A 10,188-nucleotide genomic window follows, 5' to 3' on the forward strand; every position below is an offset into this window, starting at 1 on the left:
ATCCATTTTACCCACTAATAATTTCAAAACAGCATACTGCAAGTACGTCGCACCAGTATAACAATATTGTGACCAAAGTGCACTTTCTTTACTACTGTAATGCTTCTTGCATTCTGGAGGAATAAATACTATGAAGAGCAGAGCACAGCATCGCAGTGCACCAGCGTTAGAGAGGGTACTACACTTTCTTACTGCTAGGGAGAAACAGAAGCTCTCAATATATTAAGATACGCAGCCACATGTACTAGCCAGCTTTACTGAACGACTTTGTTTCCGACAAAAAATAAGGAAAGGGACAACGAACGTTATCCAGCAGGCTATGCACTTATTGCCGCAAATTCTAAGTGGGTAAAAAGGCGCGATTTCAATCGCAAAGGAATGCTAATGTTCAACGGTGGACAAGCAGCATGCCAACCCAACAAAATACCCTTTCATGTGAAGTTACAATTGGGACACCGGCTCCTTAGGTTCTACCTTTGTAGACATAGGTGTGACATTTAAGTTATGAACATTACAAGCATGTGTTACCCCAGTCTAAAAAAAAGGAAATGGTCCAGTTGGAATTTCTAATTGGTTCGAATGGGACCCAACAGGTCCCATGTCAAAACCTGTTGGATCGTTCAGTTCCAAATGGACTGTGAAGTTGGTAGTTGAGCACCAATTGGACGGTCCGTTTGGTTTCATGCACTCCAACTGGACACTCAATTGGACATCATGGGTCCAATTGGTCGTTCTGATTGGGAACTCCAGTTCCATTTGGTCTCTCCGTCTCCACCTGATCCGCCCAATTGGCAGACAATTAGCAACTGTTGGCCCAGTTGGCAACTGATTCCAATGTAGAGTTGTAGAGTAAGTGATGTTACTCAGTATTTTCAATACAATTTGTCAGTGCATGTGTACCTAAGGGAGGAAGAGGGGGAGTTGGTGAAGGTTCATGTCGCTACAATGCAGCACTGAGACGGGACGAAGAGCGGTTAAAACAAGGAGACAAACGTATCTGCAAAATTGGGATGAGGTTGTTAGTGACAAAAGGAGTACCCCTAGTACAGGAAATATAGGAGACAAACGTTTGCAGATACGTTTGTCTCCTTGTTTTAACCGCCCTTCGTCCCGCCTCAGTGCTGCATTGTAGCCGCATGTGTACCTAAACTATTAATGCTACCAATAAGCAACAGTATTTTATATTGTAAGGATTAGTGAGATTTGCGAGATTTTTCGGTATCAATAGCAGAAAATGCGTAACTTAAGTTTCATCGCCACAGCTGGATAGAATATAAAATGATAGCGGCAAAGAAAGTTCGTGGTTCTACATCGCACGAGTAAAGCTTTCGCTGTCTTCACTTCAGTTTGAAACCGAAACTTTGGTGCTCTCATCGTCATGTCTGACGCAGCGCATCGGCATCATCCCAGAATCTGTTTGAACAAGTTTCCGTTGGCGTCAGTCGCGTCGATTGTGCAGATCCGTGAATGAAGCGATTCGTCTGGTTTTTCAAACCGTGTAAGAACGCGAACATAATTGTATCCCTGTCGTGAGCAGCTGTGTTACGCGTAGAATTTTCTCTTCGCACCCGTGCACAAGCTGAGTTATGAGAAAGGACAAGCGGCCCATGTATGACAGTTGTGAATTTCCTGAGCTCTCAAATCCGAACTAAGGTGGGTGATAGTAACTCGACAGATATGTATGTTTATGTGAACCTCCCTTATGAGGTGTCATCGCCTTGCGCCAGATAGCTAAAGGCTTTTTAATAAAAACCTGTTGTATTGTTATCGTTTGGAAATGACCATTGTAAAGTACTTTGTTCTGAGCAGTTCTAGTCAACAAGACTAGCGTGAAACGTACAATAAACAACAAGTTGTTACGTCCTGCATATGCTCGTGTGTGATATTCTCTGATGAAACCGTAGCTGTAGCCCTATGTGGCAGACCCTGCAGGGCTACTTGTTTCCAATTGGAGACCCTATTGAGTCCACTTGGACCATTTGGTGTAACCATTCGGATTGAGTTGGTTAGCTAGTATGGGACCAATTGGTAAGCCTGAGTTTGCCAGTTCTTTGTGATGGGGGACCAATTGATTTCAAATGGTTTCAGTCCAATGGGTGACAAAAACACAACTGTAATTCCAATTGATTTGCATGGGAAAATGTCAAATTGCACCAATTCCTTTTTTTTTCGACTGGGACAGTCACTACAGAACAGCGATACACACAGCTAAAGAAAATAAGCCAGGATAATATCAGTTTTAGGTTGAAATGTGCTGATGCAGAGTGAAGGAGTGAAACGATAAAGTGATGCAAGACTGATTGATGATAAAAATTGAAATGCTCACTCAGTGTCACGAGAAACCATGCAAAAGAGATGCCCCCTCCTGGGTCTTCTTTCAGCAAGTGATCCAAGGCCAAGCGTGTCTTGGATGCCTTTCCACGCGACTTGGCAGGGAAGGATGGTGTGCCCAGAAGCGGCCATCTCTGCTGGAACGGATTGGAACCGAACAAATGAGGCAGGAGTCAAGAACACGTAAAACATGTTCAAAAATCACGAACTCGTTCAAGTAACACCACATCGACAAGTACATACGCTCACATACATAAACGGCTTAGCATTCAATATCTTCAAGCACCGAAGTGGGACCCATGAAGTAAATCTAACACATCAGCAAGATAAATTACCTCCAGGCTACATCAGTTGGCATATGCGCACGGAGCATGCTCAGTTTCTTCTAGCCGGCAGCAGCTTCAAGCAACGGTACCTGGAAATAATACACGGGATCATTTTCCTTTTCGCGTGCAATAAGGCGAAAGTACGCGTCTTCTGGGAGTACAGTACGTTTATTTTTGCTCCGCCAGCGGTATTTGAACTCCTAATCTGCTCCGTGAGGCGCCTCCGTTATGCCTAGTAAGGCAGACGTAAGATGAAAGTCACTGAAAAGGTTAGCCAGCTGTAGGACTCGAACCCACATCTTCTGAATTACCGGAATGTTCCAGCCTCAGAACAGCATTTCTCTCATGTTCAAGGAAGACGTAACCGTGCAATAATTAACCGTGCGCTGCGGATCACGGCTCAATGTAAGGTGAGTGTTGAGAAACAATAACACTTTATACATACCTGAAACCCACTGTATTTAGACACATGGAACGTGCACCAACGTCCTTGTTGCCATTTGCAAACGCCGTCCGTCAATTCGAAAGTGACGTTGGCGATACGATGTGTGCGCCCTTCGCCATCGTTGGTTCTGCAAGTGCCGCCGACGCGGCTACACTGCTGCCGGCAGCATTGCGCGCTTCAGCCCTGTTCTGTTTGTTTTTGGCACGTATTTTTCTGTCCGTTTATGTAATCTCTGTTTATATTAGAAATTCGTCATCCTGTTCCCAGCGTAAGTAGCCTTTGTAGTAAAGGAGCTCGTAGTAGAGGCTGGGCCCCAGTGTCGTTGCGTTTCTCTCGCTAGTACAAGGTGCACAAGTGTACTTTGTCATATTAAATACCCTGAACAGTAAACGCTCCCGTCTGTTTGTGTGTTTTTGTCTTTAGAGCACACGATATGGTAAACAATGATGTCCACTGTTTGTACGACATGCCGAGGTGTGTACGTACAGCAGCAGATATGAAAGTTATTGAAGTATGAACTTGGCATCTAATGAAATACAATGCATAGAAACGCTGTGCTACCATATGTATGTATACATGTACAGCCATCAACCATTTATTAGGCGTTATTAAAATTAACTGTCCCCAGCAAGTATAGCACAATGTGAGATACTGGAAGCCAATGTGAAAGTATGGAGGACTACCGTAAAATCTACAGCCATTTGACCGTAATTAGGATTACGGACACACTACCGTCGATCTTATTTACGGTGATAACCGTAATACTTACGGTATGTTTCATTGGTATTAATTACACTGCTTGGACCGTATTTCCAATTACGGTAGCATACCTGTTCCTTTTACGGTAAAAAAATGGATTCTGACCGTAAATTTTACAGCATTTTTTTACAGTGTAAAGCCGCATAGAAACACCATCAAAAGAAAGATAAAAGCGAACACTACGGACTGCATAGCTTTTTCGCACATTTGCTTTTCTTAATTTTTTATCATTAATATTTTCTGTGCACTGCACGTGCAGGATGAAGTTAGGATGTAAAAGCCTGCTTTGCATAATAGGTACGCCAAGTATGCCTAACCACCCATGAAGGTGGCACGCTGCCCCTGCTAGTATCATTGAAAAATGTTGGCGTGTATACAGACACATGGGTCAAAGGTCACACGCATACTGCAAAGGTTACTCTTTACTACTGCCATAATTATGGTTGGTAACATTATTGGAAGAAAAAATGGTAAAGTCGGGCAGATTCTCAGGTGCACTATATTTTGATACAGGAGAGCTTTTAGAAATAAGAACAGTAAAAGGCGAGGAAAGTGGGTCCGTCCATGACGCTACTAAATGCAGCAATGAGCTTTAGTAAATAAAGTAATACAGAAGTGCAGTAGTACAGTCCAGTCCAGAAAGACCTTAGATTTGAGCTGGTACTAAAAAATACATAGCTTTGCTGGAAAGAAGGCTCTTACTGGAGGATCCGGACTATAGGGGAAAACGTCTTGAAAACTGAATACTGAGGAAGATATGTAGAAGCTATCATGATTCGAAACAAGAGGAACTGGGACAAGAAGTCATATCTGAAAATGTGTGAGTGGATTCGAGATGTCAAGAGATTTTCAATTTTAATGGTCATGTATTTGAATGTATAAGAAGCTTTAATTTTTAGTTTTTACCTAAAAACCAATAATAATTAATAAGAATATGTGAAGGAGGAAAATTAAGCCTCTGGTGTTGCTGCACACGCTGCACTTTACTGCACACGCATAACTGAACCACAAGCTGAAGGCAAACGCTACTTACGTTTCTTCCGCCTCTGACATCCTTGGAACCTGTCGAGGCCCAGAATGCTACTCCTGATATCTTGAGCACAACGTACGTCTTTGTTGGTTACAATGTGCAGCACTTTGTAGATTGCGTCCTCTACTGCTTTCACGGCGTCCTTTTGTGTTAGCAGTTCAAACTCATGCATGAACTGAAAGTAAAAAAAAAAAGTATGTTTCCTGTATTTCCTGTTTCCTGTGTTTTCTGTTTCCATGTATCCCAATTACTTACTATTTTAAAGTCCATGATGTCAGGGAACTTCCTTACGGAGTCCAAAACCATGGTTGTTCTCATTTTCTTTTACCTTTCTTGGAAGCTTTGTGCTGCTTTGAGCGTGCTCGGGAAGTTCGATGCAGATCGGATTCGAGAAGGATCGAAATGCCCGTGTGACAGGGGTATTAATGTGTGACTCCGTTTATCTGTTTGATAATAGGATTGCGGTCTACTTCACTCTTTCTCTTTACCAGTTTTGTTTGCTTCTTCTTTCTGCCTTCTTCGCAGAGGGAGGGCCCTAGGCCGGAGCTTGTATCCGCGGCGAAGTGAAGGCCGCAAGAGCGCTCAACCTGCGATAGGATTGTGGATGCTTTTCGGGTAGCAATTTTTCTCTGAAAAACGTGCGCAATATCAACTAATTTTGACTGGGATACGCTTTTCCAGACATGGCTTTTCCAATTCCGACAGAGAAATGTGACGTTTCCATGGCATTTTTCAGAAATCAATTAGCGAAATTGCACTAATTAATTACACTAACGAAAATCATTACAGTAGGTGGCAAAATTCTTCAGGAGTCTCATAAAGCAAGTCCCATGCTTTTATCACCCCTAGTTTTTGTTAGTGATTTTTTGACAATTTCTTGCCGGACACCCTGTATACAGATGACATGCACATGATCAATGTCAAACATTGTTTTAAAATATATACATGCAGTGTGCAGCGAATCATCGACTGGTACAACTCCTCTACGGTTTGTTTGTGTACTGAAGGTATCAGTATGGCTTCTTCAAGCTTTACGTTCATCCTGCAGAAGTCCGGAAATGTGTACTCTCTGCCATCACGATCGTCACTTGGGCAATCGCTGCAGCTGAAGAAATTTGTTATGTTTACAGTGTTTCGACATGTTGTAGATGCGGGCAAGCTGGTGGCCCATGTCCGTGGTGAATAAAGCCTGAGTTTGGGTAACAAAGAAGGTAATAGATGACACGCACACACATATGCATGCATGTATGTGTGTGCGTGTCATATATTCTCTTCGTTGTCACCCAAACTCATGTCTTACTCACCATGGTTACAATGTTTATTTTACATTCGTCAGAAAAGTAAAATCGTAAAATCAGGTAGTCACCAATCTGTGAGAATTGATTAATGGACAACGCCTGATGACGATTCTTTTGGTTCCAATAGAACTGGGGTTTCCTGTAAAAATGGGACGTATAAATTAGTTGGTTTTGCCCTTGGTGAGGTTACAGCAAGGTACCCCGCCAATACGCAGCGATTGACGAACACCATGAGTACTGCTTATCACCGAACGCGAACCGGCAGCATTTCCATTAAAAAGAACAGACATGTGATACTCACTGTGGCGACCACAAATATTTCTGCCTTGTCAGGAATAACGTCATCGTCCGCAAAGTCGATGTTTCTTTTGAAAACGTCGTCGAATACCTGTTGAAGATGGGAAAAATTTACGATAAACGCATCTCCGGTTGAGGACTGGAAAACAGCGGGAATGTACGACAGCGTCGTGTAACGCAGCCGTTATCTTTACGCGCACGATTAAGTTCTCCGGCATAAAATCAGAAAACACATGCTCAGAAAACGTGTATTACCTGAAACCTGTCTCTGTCCAAGTTCACAACTGGTGCTAGCAGTCTGCATGCTCGTACAGCGTCTTTCAGGGCGGTGAGATGGGGATCTTGTACTGTTAGTTTCCGCGCGCTTTGTACGGCGACAAGGCATGAGAGAGATGCCATTCGTACAGCTACGAGGCTCTGGAACCTGCGTAGTTTCAACGACTAACGTTTGACTCGTGATGAACGCACAACATATATCCGCCAAGGTACATATAAATGGTAGCGAAGGCGAGAAAAAATACCAAATCTGTGTTAGCAACACTGCGCCCTTCATGATACACATGCGAGCGTGGTTGTTGAGGGGCAAACTACGAACGTAAACAAAAATAATTTGATCGGAGGCGCGAATAATGTGTGTATTAATCCAATATGCATATTTTTAATATAGCAATTCGCCCGGTCTGCCAGTAATACGTAAGATTATAGACAGAGCCGAGTACGCTTCCGGTTCCTGTCCCTCAGCATGTTGTTAGCTACGAGCTTGCCGTACGTTGACTGCGCGCTTTGTGACTGTTGATAGCCGTTTTCTTCTTCATCGTCGTCTTTTCAATTTCAAACCACCAAGTCAAACAGGGGACACTTCTCGGAGAACTAAGGTAAGGCAGGCACACACGAACAATGGTAAAACACAACAGAACGCCGGTAAACCTGTTCCTGCAGGCTCTACCGGGAGACGCACCATGTCGAGGCGCTACATAAGCGGTGCCTCCTGAAGGAGAAAGGAAACTGTGACGCCGATGACACTATGGGCGGTATAAGTTTCCACCGTTTTCCTCGGGACCCCTTGAGGTGAGTTCCTATATATTATAAGTGTCTACGGCCGAGAACGGAGCTGAGTCACTTGGTTGAGGACGTGCAGTGTTTGCTGAAGTAAAATGCGTACCTCTCCCCCCGAGTTTTATTGAGAGCGGTGAAGTGAACATAGTGCAAGTTACATAAGATTAATAGCGTTTCAATGGTATCACCTGTTTTCCAGCTTTCAGTCTGTATGGACACTCCCTGGATAGGTCATCCTTCCACAGTGAGGTGGTAAACATGTAAATATTTAAGCATGTGGCTGCTGGGCTGCTTTCAACGAGGAGTTTTGCAACGGTTTGCATGTACGGGACACAAAGGGCTGTGCTGCATGTGCTTACATGTACCCAATGCTAGCATGTTGATGGCTTGCTTTGCATGCTGATTTTTTCTTTTTTTTTTAACTCTGAATGTAGGGCATACAGGGTCAGGCTGCTGTAGCTAGTGCATGTTTTCGTGGCACAGCTTTGCATAATTCTTCAACAATAAAACTGCTTCGCAGGTACAAGGCGTGGCTGGAGTTTTGCAACCTGGAGGCGGATACGAGTCTAATTTCCATTCGCTCTAAGGTCCTGTGCTCCCAGCACTTCGCACCAGTTGCTTATTTGCGCACAGGAAGGCTTCGGTGGGATGCAGTTCCTACATTGAAGCGCACACTGCATGGCGTTGGTAAGTATAATACAAGTCGGTATGCTCAAGTTATCACATGAAAATGTTGTAACTCTAGAGGCAATTATTGTGAGTGCTACTGGTGGTTTACAGGAGGAAGTAGTGCCTACGCCAATCAGAGCAGACTTGAAAGCAGTGGGCCTTCAACGGAGGAACGTGTGCAAGCTGTGGTAGCCGGCGATGACGACAGCACAGGAGCAATACACCTTCACCAGATGAGTCATCCTTGCCATGCTGAAGGTATACTTGAGTAACGTAGTTGTTGGGTTGGCTAACTGTACGACATCATCTGCTTCATCAGAGTGTGGTACTGAAGAAAGTCAGCAACAGCGTGATCTGTCTCATCAGGACCATAGCTACGCACAACACGCACCAGCCTTGTAAACACAGAGCACTGTTGTCTCCCCACTAGCTGCAGTTGTCACTCCTCTGCCAGGAACGTCGTCTGGTGTACTGCGTGCAGTCTCGTCACCTCAGCACTTAGGAGGTATGTGACGAATACTCTACCGCCATGAAGTCCGCAGACTTGTGAATGCTTTTTGATCACCATTTGCAGGTGGAAGTGGCTGGCATCCCCCCAAAGATTGCCCATCGTCCAGTAGTCTAGCAGCTCCAGCACAGCCAACAAAAGGCAAGCTGGATAACCTCCGCAAGAAAGTGCACCAGTTGCAAGCCCTGTGTTCAGCACCTGTGTTCATAGATACCTAGCATACATTTTCTATTTTGAATCTTCAGCAGTTTGCTATTCTTTGATACGTATTAGGTGTATCCGTGTGGAAGCCCCAGCCGTCATCCCATAATAAAGTTGTTGTTTGCTTCCCCTTGTATATAGATTCCTAGCATGGATTTTCTATTTTGGATCATCAGCAGTTTGCCCTCTCTTTGATATGCATTTAGTGTATACCTGTCTACATAGATCCCTAGTACGTAATTTTATATTTTGGATCATGTGCTGAGTTCGATAGTTGTGTGCACAACTGCCAGTATGTACGTGCAGTTATGTGCAGGGCTAAGCACTTTGTGCAGCTTAAAAAACCTACACCACGTAGCAAAATGTGCACAAAATAGCAGAAGCAGAAAACATTGTCAATGCTTTGACATGCCTTTAATACAAAAATGCTGTTGTAATCAAAGTAGTAGTCATGAACAGTGTGTATGCTCTGAACAAGGTTGTCATTGCTGGAAGCTGATAGTATTTTGGCTGTTTTGCAAGATAAAGTATCACAGACTTCTAAACTGAGCTAATGGACTTGTGCTTTCGAATTCCTCCATAGCATTCATTACGAATGCCAAAAACTGTTGGGAGACATAGCACCACACAGCATGCAAGTATCATATAATGTGACCCAAAAGTGCAAATATGTTCACTTCCGCCTTCTTGGTACGAGAGATATGTGGAAAGCTCCAGATGTGCATGGGGACAGCAATAGTCCTGGGCCCTATCTATGTTTGCTGGAATTTGTACATTATCTTTTTGTGCTTATTCACTACATAGGCTGTCACACTGGTTATTGCACATTATTCTGTCGTGGGTGTTTATACTGGAGTTGGACGGACTACATAATACTGTTTATACTGTATTTATACTGTTTACAATGCCATGGCGAATTTACCTGTGATAAAAGAAAGCAAGCCCCCACCTGGTCTCCTGTGTCCTTTGTTGCACGCATGTCGCTAGTGTTAATTCATCTCTGTTCACAAATTGCTCATGAGCTTTTGCTCTTGGATTTGCTATCAACAGCGATTGTGACATTCTGCGGCTCGGCATCGCGGTGGAAAGAACGCGCTGCGCGAGCGCCTGGCACGCCCCGTGCTATACGTAACGGTGACGTACCACGTGACGTCCAGGTGACGTCATTATGACGAAATTTGTAGTGTGCCCCGCAACGGATGGATGGCGCTGACGGTCTTTATCATGGCCGCCCTTGAAGACGTGGTGGCCAATGCAAGCTGCGCTAC

The 10,188-nt window shown here is 44.1% G+C and overlaps 2 long non-coding RNA genes across 4 annotated transcripts; both read left to right on the plus strand.

Annotated features, from left to right (window-relative positions):
• Positions 1 to 6,976: 6,976 nt before the first annotated feature.
• On the plus strand, positions 6,977 to 8,405 carry LOC135371415 (uncharacterized). 3 transcript variants are annotated; one of them, XR_010415604.1, is made up of 5 exons: positions 6,977 to 7,361; positions 7,426 to 7,554; positions 7,742 to 7,794; positions 8,063 to 8,229; positions 8,323 to 8,405. It is a non-coding gene; the product is annotated as an uncharacterized LOC135371415 (long non-coding RNA). The 3 variants fall into 3 exon arrangements; XR_010415601.1 differs by having other exon boundaries at positions 7,742 to 8,229; XR_010415603.1 differs by lacking the exon at positions 7,742 to 7,794.
• Positions 8,406 to 8,618: 213 nt separating this feature from the next.
• Positions 8,619 to 9,868, plus strand: LOC135371416 (uncharacterized). The gene is made up of 2 exons (XR_010415605.1): positions 8,619 to 8,716; positions 8,786 to 9,868. It is a non-coding gene; the product is annotated as an uncharacterized LOC135371416 (long non-coding RNA).
• The last annotated feature ends 320 nt before the right edge of the window (positions 9,869 to 10,188 follow it).

This window comes from Ornithodoros turicata, unplaced genomic scaffold, assembly GCF_037126465.1.
Source record: "Ornithodoros turicata isolate Travis unplaced genomic scaffold, ASM3712646v1 Chromosome11, whole genome shotgun sequence".
Classification (NCBI taxonomy): Eukaryota; Metazoa; Arthropoda; class Arachnida; order Ixodida; family Argasidae; genus Ornithodoros; species Ornithodoros turicata.